This window comes from Silurus meridionalis, chromosome 26 (assembly GCF_014805685.1).
Source record: "Silurus meridionalis isolate SWU-2019-XX chromosome 26, ASM1480568v1, whole genome shotgun sequence".
Classification (NCBI taxonomy): Eukaryota; Metazoa; Chordata; class Actinopteri; order Siluriformes; family Siluridae; genus Silurus; species Silurus meridionalis.
This window is the reverse complement of record NC_060909.1, coordinates 7,148,531-7,161,271: the sequence shown is the minus strand read 5'-3', so window position 1 is coordinate 7,161,271 and position 12,741 is coordinate 7,148,531. Positions and strand designations below refer to the sequence as shown.

The window sequence follows — 12,741 nt, the reverse complement described above, 5'->3', positions numbered from 1 at the left end:
ATAAAACAATATACACAACAAAATACAAAAAACAGTGCAACACAAGACAGTGTGGGACAGATGCACAAAACACATAATAGCACCGACCAGTTGACCTACTGTATATTGTTTTACAGTACAATGTGCAAAAGAGAGAACTGTATACAAGGGTGTATTTGTAAACATAAACATAATGTTGTGCAAAAAACAGCAATAGCAGCAGTCAAGAGGCATTAAAACAGCATGTAAAAAGTATAATTGAATATAAACATAATACGGGTCGTTGAATGGATTGAGATGAGCAACAAGTGTGTGTTGGGTTCAGGTTGTATAGTTCAGTAACATACAGTTGAGGGTGGGTGTGGGTGTGGGTGTGTGTGTGTGTGTGTGTGTTTTTGTACAGTTAAATTCTGTGTTGAGAAACCTGATGGCTTAAGGAAAAAAACTGTTGCATAGTCTGGATGTGAGGCCCAATGCATCGGAATCTCTTTCCTGATGGTAGGAGAGTGAAGAGTGTGTGTGAGGGGTGTGTGGGGTTGTCCACAATGCTGTTGGCTTTGCGGATGCAGGGTGTGGTGTAAATGTCTGTGACAAAGGGGAAAGAGACTCTGATGATCTTCTCGGCCGTCCTCACTCTCCTTTGTAGGGTCTTGTGATCCGAGATGGTGCAGTTCCCAAACCAGGCAGCGGTGAAGCTGCTCAGAATGCTGATGGTCCCTCTGTGGAGCTGGTGTTGAGTGACCAGGTGAAATTCTGAAGTTCAAGAACTAAATGGTTGCTGAAATGTGACTGGTGTACTTTTGAGAGATACTGTATTTTATGTAAACTGATAAATTACCCTCCCCACCCTCAGATGTTGTTATATTTATTTTTTTAGCTTTAAAACAGATTATTATTATTTGGTTAGTGGTATGAATTATTTGGTCAGTGCAGTGAAGCTAGTAGGAAAATATCTGTAGTTTTAAGAGCAAGGAGTATTAAGAGAAAGTTTTAAGAGAATATCTTGGTCCGGATAGCAGTCTGGCTCTTTAACTCTTCTAAAGGATTTAAAGAGGTTTAAAGTGTCTCAGTTTGTGACTCCATAATATTTGTTCATATCTGCGTAATGTCATGCATATGTGACTGGTGACTCTGAACTCACAAATCCTAATGAATCACAATAAATGCCAATGACATGCCTGCAGTCTTTTACAGAAAGAAATTTGCATACCTGCTTAACACCGTTCATGCAAATCTTTGGGTTCGAGAGAAATCACTCTTCCGAATCAATAACCATGCAGTGTTTATATTCGATACTGACAAGGCGTGCTCCTGCTCTCTGTGCTCTTTGTTTCAACAGAATAAACCTCCCTGATATTTTAAGTAGAGGCAAGGGATTCCCCCAAAGAGATTCAGCATCTGACCCCTCCTCTCTTCTCCTTCTCTCTTCCCCTCCTCTACTCCACACTTCTTTTTTTTCACCAGACAATTCACACTGGCAGTTTCCATGACAACAAATAGAAATTTAACTGCACACCTCATGTGAGTGTTTCACTGCCAGTAATTTGTAACCAGAATCTCCTTCATTGTGGACACTCCCAAAAACCTCTATCTATCTATCTATCTATCTATCTATCTATCTATCTATCTATCTATCTATCTATCTATCTATCTATCTATCTATCTATCTATCTATCTATCTAGATCTATTATTTAATTTTAGATTAATATAAATTATCTATCTATCTATCTATCTATCTATCTATCTATCTATCTATCTATCTATCTATCTATCTATCTATCTATCTATCTATCTAGATCTATTATTTAATTTTAGATTAATATAAATTATCTATCATCTATCTATCTATCTATCTATCTATCTATCTATCTATCTATCTATCTATCTATCTATCTATCTATCTATCTATCTATCTATCATGTTACTTTAATTCTTTATTTTTTTCCTCCTTCCTTCCTTTATTACTTTTTCTTTTTGTATTGTACATGTAATATACAGCATGTATTAATTATTTTTATTTATACAAGTTGTACATTGTCTCTTTTTCCTACTGTTTAATATTATTTTTCATCTTAAATATCTTCTTTTCTCTCTTCCTTTAAGGTATGTGTAATACTCTAAGGCCTGGTGGCAATTGGCACTTCATATGCAGGTAGCCTACAATGTCATGTTCATCCCCTCATCCTAGTCCCAGTTCTCTTCCTCTTCTCATACAATGTTTCACTTCCACTGAAATGTAAAGTATGCTTTTCTATTTATAAAACATAAACAAGACCAAAAATTATGCTCACTTTAATTCTGTTTATTTTATAATGTTTTTTTTTTTTTAGAAGAAAGAATTAAGAGGATTATGCAAAATATATAAACATCATATATATATATATATATATATATATAAAGATAAAATATAAAATATAAAATGTATAAACATAATAATGTGTATGAACATTTTGTCAGTAACCTTCTACATTTCTTCAGACCCCAAAAGTAGTCACTGTTAAAACAATATAAAATTTTGAACGCTTGTACCGGAGTTACTGAATAATTCATAGTCAGGAAACTGAGTAATGTAAACATGTTCCTCAGTATTACTTTATTTTACAATTTAAAACATTTCTGTATTTTCTGAAAGTACTAATCTATAATATGATTTAAAATGGCATTTCTGGGTGCACTGCATTCACAATGTGCAAACTAAAACACATTTCCAAAAATGCATGCCGTTATGACATCTGTGTACATTAGTATTCCCTTATAAATAAAATCCAAACAGCATGTGGTGTGCCAAACTCCTGGAGCTCCTAAAACATATAAAAAAGGTCATACAAAATAACCATCTAAGCAAAGCAAGTATACACTTTTAAGTGAAAGCAACCTCATACCTCATGTGTGTGCTGTTCTGCCCTCATGACCTTTGATTCTTGGCTTTAAATTAGCTAACATGTTCATTTATACTACATGCTACACTGTATAGCAGAAGTGATACTGATTGATGGATGACCTACATTGATGAAAACTTGGCCAGACACGTTAAATATCTTTAATGTTAACACGGATTTGACATTTTCACTTTGCCATTTCGGCGCACGTTGCATGCTTGATGATCGGTAACTGGGCAGAGTGAAAAATATCAGGAATCTCTGATATATTTAGTATGTGCGTGATTTTAAAATGGTAGACTGTGTACTAATTAGTGCTGTTAATTGATTAGCGCACTTTCTGTGATTAATCACACAATTAATTGCTTCTTTAATTACATTGAGATTTCAATGAATAACCATAAACCGTAACAGTGTTGAACTCCAATGTTTTATTTATGTATTCCCAAGCAGAGTTCTGAGAATTGAAATTAAAAAATGAATACATACATAAGTTTCAGCTTACTAACTTAAGTTAATGCAAGTATTTTCACTTGTAAAAGATAATCTACTGTATAACCACACTCGCAGATCAGTGACAGAAAATTTTAATTCCACTATATCCAAAGAGGATTGTGTACCTCAAACGTTGTGGTATCAGTTTAAGGAAAAAGTATATGTGGCTGGAAAATTCAGGTGCTCCAAATTTTGGGCCATAAGTATAGGCTGATAATGCTAGTGTGCAATAAACAGCATAAAAAAATAAAACACATTTATTTTCTTTGCAGGTTCTAGCTAGTAGTCAATCTTAACTCGGAGAGAACCTTTAGACCACAATAGAATATTTAGCTCAGATAGATTTGTTTAGGTTCCCTGGTGGTCTAGTGGTTAGGTTGCATCGCTCTCACCGCTGCGGCCCGGGTTCAATCCCCGGTCAAGGAACCAACCCCAGCCACTCTCAGTGCCGGTCCCAAGCCCGGATAAATGGGGAGGGTTGCGTTAGGAAGGGCATCCAGCGTAAAAACATGTGCCAGATCAAACATGCGGAGGATCCGCTGTGGCGACCCCTAACGGGAGAAGCTGAAAGAAAGTTTTTTAAGAATATAACGTTCCTACAGTAAACAACATAACAAATTTCCATGAACTGTATCTGTATTGACTGTGTGCTAAGTCCCTTTCTCTAGTCCTTCTTCACCCACAACTTTACAACAATCCTGTATATGGTTCCAACATCATTAAGTTTGCAGATGACACCAAGGAGGGCCCTGAAAAAGAACCATCTTTCTTTCCCGGTGAACTTCTACCATTGCACCATTGAGAGCATCCTGACCAGCTATATTACTGTGTCAGACAACAGTGCTGCATAGGGTGATAAAAACTATTGAACGCATTGTGAGAACTTTACTTCCAAAGACTGTTCACGTTTACAGGAAACTGTGTTTCAGGAAAGCATAGAACATCACTAAGGACTTTTCTCACTTTGCCCAAAGACTGTTTGCCCTGCTGCCCTCAGGGAGGTGCTACAGGAGCCTCTGGAACAAGACAAGCAGGTTCAGGAACAGCTTTTGTCCTAAATCTTTTTTTCCATGCTGAACTTTGCACCCCAGTAGCACTACCTACCCTCCACCCCTCACTACCACGCCCCCTGACCCAGACACACACACACACGCACGCACGCACGCACGCACGCACACACACACTGAACTGAATACTATACACTGCATCACTTTACTCTATGTTGCACTGCTCATAAACACTTTATACACACTGTAATACTCAACATTGCGCTTTTATAATGGTTGCATATGTTGAACACACTGTATATAATAGCCTTTTTGCACACTCCATGTCATTTTGCACACACATATACACTTTTTATAAACACTATACAATATCTTCCACATTGTATATAATTACCTCTTCATGTACTGTTTATTTATATTCATACTGTTCATTTCATATTGTTCATTTATCTTTCATTATTTACATCTATCATAGCTTTACCTGTACATATGGAAATATTTAACACTGCTACCAATGTACTTCTTGTTAGATGCTAACTGCATTCCGTTGCCTAGTACCGTGACTTGTGCAATGGCAAAAGAGTTGAATCGAATCGAATCAAACTCATTGAGTGTGTTAAGTTTATGAATGAGAGGCTAAAAACATTGTACTTATGTGAAACTCAAATATACCAACACATCGGTTGCAAAGTATGACAAGTCCATTGAACCTTCTGGGAAAAATCTATTTAAAGTATATGGGAAAAAAATAAAAAAAAGAAGCACAAGAGAAACCAAAAAATAATAGGCTGCTAATATTGGCAAATGGCTGCTGTGTTTACCATTTATATGCTCATGTATTGTATTAGCTATGACTTAATGTCTAGAATCTGACCCCTTATACTGATGTGCTACCAAAGTCCAACCTATATATGAGTTATTGACTGCACACATAAACACAGTTTTATGGTGCTGATTTAAAATGTACACCGACTGCTGTATATATTGCCCTTGCCTTCTGGAAGCAGACACGTACTGTAGATCTCTCTCTGTCCCAACACAGCCAACCCTGTCTCAGCTCATCATCAAAGGCTTGATGAATAGCTGATCAGTTTAATTGGATGTCTTACTGCTTATCCACATCAAATTGGCTGCAGAGGCTTCATTTCAGTGGAGCAGGGAATTGCTATCTAAAGCCAATCAAGGACACAGGACAGAATAGAAAACAGTATGCAAGAGACCCCTTTTGCGAAATGTGAAAAGTGGAACCAAAAGTGATTTTTTTTTACCACTAAATGTAATGTACGTTGACATCCATGGACCTGAATCACTATAAAAATCCAGCGTCCTGGTTCAGCAGAAATATGGCTGTCTATTTCTAAGTAGCGAGTAGAACACAAGTTGAAGTTGTTAATTGTTGGTAGAGCCGAGCGGATGTTAGTGTGTGTGTGTGTATGTGCGCATGTTGTATACGGTGTTAAGTTTCTGGGGACATTAGCACACAGCGTGTTATGTTTCCAATAGTAGACCTGAGGATGAGGCGAACTGCCCAGGCACGTGTTTCCTGGCAGTGTGAAAGCTACAGAATGCCCACCATGTGTTTGGCTATTGTTCGGGCTCTAATGTTACACTTCTGTGTGAGGAGGCCTATTTCTGGAAAAGAGCTGCCAGCTTGATTGACTGCCTACCCTTCTGGTATAGAACATATACAGTGGTACATGTTCTTCACCTTAAGTATAATAAATGAAGTGGAAATATATATGCATTTTTATTAATAAATTTAATAATTGAATTATTGAATGACTGTGTGTCTACCATGAGTTTACCACAATAATATTTGTATATCTGTTTTGTTTTCCAAATAGATTTACCTGTTTTCATAATCAAAAACAGTAGCCTACATAGAAAATGGTCCCTTCTATATCCACAGAAATACTGGACAATACTGCAAAAACCAGACCAGATAGGGTTCTAAAGGTTCTTCAACCTCAGCTTCATCACTCTAGTATATAATTGATCTCAACTAGCGGTGTGCAGATGGGAAACTTTTTGGGATTGTGGGTTCTGTTTTCCAAAATATAACCAAATAAATTGTCTTATTTAAACCTTAGCTACTAAGGATGCAATACATACACTACATCATGCTTTGCTGCACATTTATATTCATGAAAGTGCTCTTTCTTTGTCCCGGAAGCCTTTTATCTGACCGCTTGCTTGTGCCTCCATAAAAGAAAAACCTCCCGCTTTTATGTCTGCTTTGTTGGTAGGCAGGATCTTCTTCTTATAGTCTCTATCGGATGGCTTGTGAAGTTTTCTGGCAAGCGTTCACAAAAAAAAAAAAAAAACGCCCTAAAACTAATATCGTGTCTCCTATTTGAATCTGTATTTATATCAATTTACAGGATGTTGTCTGTTCATTAAGAATAATGCCTTACTATTCATTTGTGTACATAATTTATGAACTCAATCTATTCTCTACTTACATTATAACCTTTTATTAATTCATTTGTAAATGCGATCATTATTGTTCACTTGGTTTTACAGAGTGCATTCATATCATCTGGGACAATTTAGAATGATGGGACACCTTCCAGTTTAGATGTTGCCATTTACTAGATAAAGGTTGTAATAGAATAAAGCTGTATTGATGTTCGACGTAAGCAAGTTTTAACCATCTATAAAGCTGTAACCTTTAATGGAAATAAACTAGGTGGTGCAATTTAGTAGATATTAATTTATTATGAACTGAAATTTAGTCTAATGTGTATGTAGTTTCTGCTTCATATTAAAATGTTATGTTTTGTTGAGGAGTCAAAAGTTCAGACTTGGAATTCCCACTTCAATTTTTTCACTTCAATTCACCTCTTCCAGTTGGAATCTAGAAAATTATACATTTCCCTGAATTGTATGAATATCTGTGTTCACTTTCAAGTGACAAGGCTGCTCATATCCTAACTTGACACTGCACAGAAACTGGCCGAATATTATTGGGTCCTTCGGCAAGTTCACCCAATTTTCCCGACAGTTCTGATGGGTGCTGGTATATAAATAGGAGCAACTGACGCTGATTTACACCCTGCAGACTTCTCCCAGCGTCCACAAGCACTGACCTTCAAGGTGGAAGGCAAACACAAAGACAAATCTGTATCTTTTCATGGCAAATTCAGCGGTTTATGGCAAATAAAGATGTCTAGAGGGACAAGGAAGATCTATAATTAAAAGAGAAAGGTCAGCAGTGCGTCGTGACCTGTTGAGTCCTGTTCTTTTGCCACTGGTGGTTGGTGGATTTGTGACTAATCTTGAGAAAGTTTAGAAGCTGCAAATGTGGCTTAATTAACCATGAGTAGATTGATGAGTAGAGGCATCTGTTTATGTATTGGTTATTGTGTTTTTGTGTGTTGGTGTCTTTAAAAAGCCTGCAGGAGAAAAGAAGAGTGAGCAGGTACACTGCTGAGAGTTTGGCCACTGCATTTGGAGCATATCCAGTAATTGTTGCATGCAGCTTCCATCTGAAATATTTAAACTCCATGTTGAGAGTAGATCAGGTGTCAACTGTTAGCCTCTGGTGGAGAAAATGCCCCATCATGGAGGTGCCCTTCGTCCTCATGATTAGGACACAGCAGTGTACTACCACATAAGGACATGGATAAACGTGCTCTCATATGCTATTATAAATGAGCATTTTTACACACATTGCTTTATCATTCGTTTTTCTCCTTTTGTGCTGTAAATATATTTTTGGGTCGATTTGTTTTTGTTTTATTTGTTTTTGTTTAAATTTGTATTATCTATTGAACATTGTCTTACAAACCACAAAAATCCATTCAAACCATGAGAACTGTTTAAATGTTTAGATTTTGAATAGTTCAATGTCTAATCTGCATAATCTGAGAGCCAAATCAAAACTCCACCCACACTCTTATAAACTGCTGCAGCAAATGTAAAACATGTCACCAGCTTCAACAGTTTAAAAAAGTAGTAAAAAACTTTATAAAAATAAAAAGAATTACATAACTGGACCCAATAATCACCTAATGTTTCAACATTAGATTATTAGATGATTCATTATTTACACAGTCGCATTACTGCCACACAGCACCCAGGGCTCCTGATTTGTTCTTGAGCTCTGTGTGACATCTCACAGTGTTCCAGTGTTCTCAGGAAAGGCTCCAGATCCACCAGCATGCTGACCAGGATAGAGTATTTACTACAGATGAAAGAACATATGCATAGTTTATAGAACAGAAGTGAGAAAGCAGAGTATTTTCTCATTATGTGAACTCCAGTTAATTAAGAAAGACACAGTTGCACTTTCTTTGTTTTTTTTATTTAATATATTTATTGTTTTTATTTAAACATTGCACATAATTCCATTTCCATCACATCTGATATTGCTGCCTACAAAAATGATAAGAATGTAGAAAAACCCAGAAGGACGACTGATGGTTTACCAAAGTCAAACTGTGGAAACTGAAAATCGGAGGGTCCCGAATTTTACCAAAGCAGCACCTAAAGAAGGGCAACACAAACACGTAGGTATTTTTTAAATATATTATTTGGGATGCACGTTTTTTTTCCAAAAAAAAAACAAAGCATCATGCATAAAGAAAAGGCAATTCTTGCCTTTAAATCCCACATGAACAAAAAGAACATGTGGATATTATTGGATTATGATATTATACACTTCCTGTTTGGTGTTTGGTGCACCAGGTGCATCTCAGAATTCAGACTCGCTGTTTGTGACGAAGCCCAAGAGATGACACAACACACAGAAACGTCAGCCCACAGGACGTCAACAAAAAGTCCATGTGGGTATTAACTAGCAAAGCCAATTTGCAGCAGGCTGTTTCTGGTGCGACCATCTTGCTACGCTCATGAAGAGAATTTCCGAGCTGACTCACATTTGTGCCTGTGAAGGTGTGATGACAGAGGGGCTTTGAGGCATATGATATGATAGAGCACGTAAAACGATCAGCTGACTGAAAGAGATCTTTTCCAGCATGCAGCGTTTGGTCTGGTTTGTTACCATGGAGAGTAAAGCGGGAGCAGTCAGGCAATAGCGTCCTTTGTGAATTATTCTGTCCCTTTGGAATGACTGGTGGAAAATGCCTCACTCCCTGGTGCACCGTGTACAGTGTGGTCCAATTGTCTGAGTCCACTAAGAAAAACTGCTTTCCATCTGCTTAATAAATATAATCAACCTATTTACAATAACCGAGTCAATGAACCAGTGCAATAATTAACATATTCATATACAATAGAAGAGATCATTTTGGGTTCTAAAATCTGATTGGTTACTTTAAAGCTGTTGTTCGGTCCAATAAAATTATTTGTCTGCTATGTTGCTTAGCATACATCCTTTCACACTTTCTCAGAATTATATATATATATATATATATATATATATATATATATATATATATATATATATATATATATATATATATATATATATATATTCATATAATTTTAGACACAATTTTATGAATAGTAGTGGCTTTGATGCCTCAATATACAGTATTTGCATTTGCTATCACTCTAAATAATAATTTTTTTTAAAACCTTTTAGTAAGTTTTTGATCTACAAATGAAAAAAATGAAAAAAAATCAATAAAGACTTGTACGGGCTTGTAAAGCTATAGTATTGTATTTAACTTCTCATGTAATTACAAAAAATTTTTAAATGGCATATTCATATTATTAATTTATAATAAAAAAATGTAAATACATTTTTTTTTTTTTAGTATTTAATGGTTCACTGCATCTTATTTTTATATAAGCCATTGCTCAATGACAAAACTGAAAAAAACGCAGACAATGCATATTTAGCATTTTTTTTTTTTCATTACTACATTCACGATAATGCAAATTGGGTTTTTTGCACACAACAGCCTATTTATCTTTAATTTACTTAATGGACCAAAATTAGATATTTGGACCACACTATAGATTTTACAGTATTGCAACTGTCATTGGAAGTGTATTAGAAATATGTTGCAAATAATTTGCTACAGAATTTATTTTTTGCGGTTGATTAATCCAGTTGTTGCTTTTAAATTCTTTGGCTTGTCCTTTTGGGATAAATTATTATGGTTTAATGCAGAATTTTACAAAAACTATAATGATATAAAACTATCATATTTAATCCAAAGGACTAAGTTCTGTCAGGAGATTTCTGGTGCTAGATTTGTGTGTTGTATCATCTATATAAGCTTTTAGAAATCTTTTCACCTCAGTTGAGTTTTATTGGACAATAATATTTTGCAGAAGCAACAGATTCATACATCATTTGAAGAAGTAAAGCTATATGTGAACATCAAATTAAACTGATCTGTGTAATTTGTTGTAACAAGAAATTCTCTTTATTCTTTAAGCCACTTTATACTGTATAAACTACTCAACCAATCTGCAATGTCCAAGCAACCCCGATTACACAGATCCTTCATGGTTTGCTAGTAATTCTTGGCTGTTGACTGAATGTACAATGAGAGTCATGTGCATTGCATCGTGGGTTGGTAAGGAGCTTGTCACTATCGTCGCAGCAGGGAGCCCAGAGCAACGTGCCATGATGACATCATTATCTTGCTAACGTGTATTTACAAGGTTAGGTCACATGCGGGTCTACAACATGTGATGCAACACGTAGCCCTGTGGTTGGCTCTCCAGCTTTAACAAGATCTCCATCACACCTGGCAGTATAAACCTTTCATGCTTCAACACTTGACTCCTGTCCTGATGCTCCCATTCTCTCCACTCCTGAGGAAACGTATTTATACAGTTAGGTCACGTGCAGCTCTACAACATGTGATGTGACACAAAACCCTGCGGTTTGCTCTCCAGCGCTGATCCGCTCGCGCTTTTTTTGGATCAGGTGGATGGAAAGTTCTGGTGGACAACTTGGCGAAGAGCCCAGTCCGCTATCAAAAAGAGACAAACACAAAAGACAGAGAGAGAAAGAGAGAGAGATAGGCAGGTTTTGTAGAATGAGAGAACTAGCATTCATCTGACTAGACGCTTTAAGGATCACAGAGTGTAAAGATAAGAATATCAAGAAAATATGGGTTCTTAGGGCTGGAGGTGCCTAACAGTCAAAAAAGTAGACACGACTTTTTAAAATAGACATCTGCTTATGTAAATATTCTGCGTTTCAATACCTATCTATTCTTACTAGATCTGTATTTCTGAAATAACAAAAAAGAATCCCAAACATAGAACGGATCTGAATTCGACTTTGGTTATATAAGAGGCAAGGCTAGATTAAAAAAAAAAAATAGATAATACACCGCCATAAGTGCTTTGCATACAGATGAATTGAATGCATTTTCTACAACAAAGCAGCTGCTTCATCCTTTTTGGATAAATCTATAAATTCGGTTCACACGTCTCTATACATCTACAACAGGTTTATATATTCTGAGAAGACTCCATCAGGTAGCTAAGAAATGGAGAGGGTGCCAGGAAAAATGTGTGAGGGAGGACTAGATTGAAATCAGGAGAGAATTGGGAACTTGAGATTGTGTGCATAAGTTCATGTCTGCATGCATGGCTGATCGTGTCAGATACGCAAGAAGAGAGAAAAGAGAGAGAAAGAGACACAGGGAGTGATCAAGAGAACTGTGGGCTTTGAAAACATTAGCAAACAGCTTTTGACTGCTTCCACCTTGAGAAACTGCTTTGCTAGCCAGTGTGGGTCTGTAGGTATGTGTGTGATTTTGTTGTGCTCTCATTGTGTGATACTGTAATTTGCTGCCATCTACATGAGGGCAAACACACTTGAGTATAAGGTTGTACAAGCGCTGGTTAAAATGTATACTAAACTATCAGAAGGGTTTTGCGTTTGCTTCCTCGGCCGTGTACTGTATAGTCAGCTTGCATCTTACTGTACTTTTAAGGAATGAGGTGGACGGCTCAGTAGATAACGACAATAAAGGAGAGGCAGTGCAAAGCACAGACCAACAGTGATGGCTGATCCAATCGCTTAAACTGAATATAGCTCTGCATTTAAAGTCAGTGCCTAAATGTCTGTTGGAGCAGTCCGAAAGTTCAAGCTCAGTGTTTTCAAGACAGTAACTCCACTGCAAGGAATGTCATTATTTTTGTGCAATTTGTGCAAAAGTCAACATTTTGTCAAATCAAATGTATAAATGTGGTTTTGTAATTCTTATTTTGCACTTAATGTAATTTTTAGTTTTATTGTTTTAACAATAGTTCAGGTTTACTGGATTCTTGTTATTCAAGTATATTATAAACTATATTCAAGTTAAGGAATACTCCAGTGATTTCCTGCATTTGTGTGGTTACCACAGACAGGAATTATGACATGTAATGAGAAAACAATAGACAACAAATTTAATATTTTTATAAATAAAATCATCTAATTGTTACCACCCAATAAGTTCAA

General features: G+C 36.3%; 1 long non-coding RNA gene across 1 annotated transcript; it reads left to right on the top strand.

Moving 5' to 3' along the window:
- The first annotated feature begins 636 nt into the window (after positions 1 to 636).
- LOC124379588 lies at positions 637 to 2,254 on the top strand. The gene is made up of 3 exons (XR_006924458.1): positions 637 to 724; positions 1,444 to 1,500; positions 2,084 to 2,254. It is a non-coding gene; the product is annotated as an uncharacterized LOC124379588 (long non-coding RNA).
- Positions 2,255 to 12,741: the final 10,487 nt, after the last annotated feature.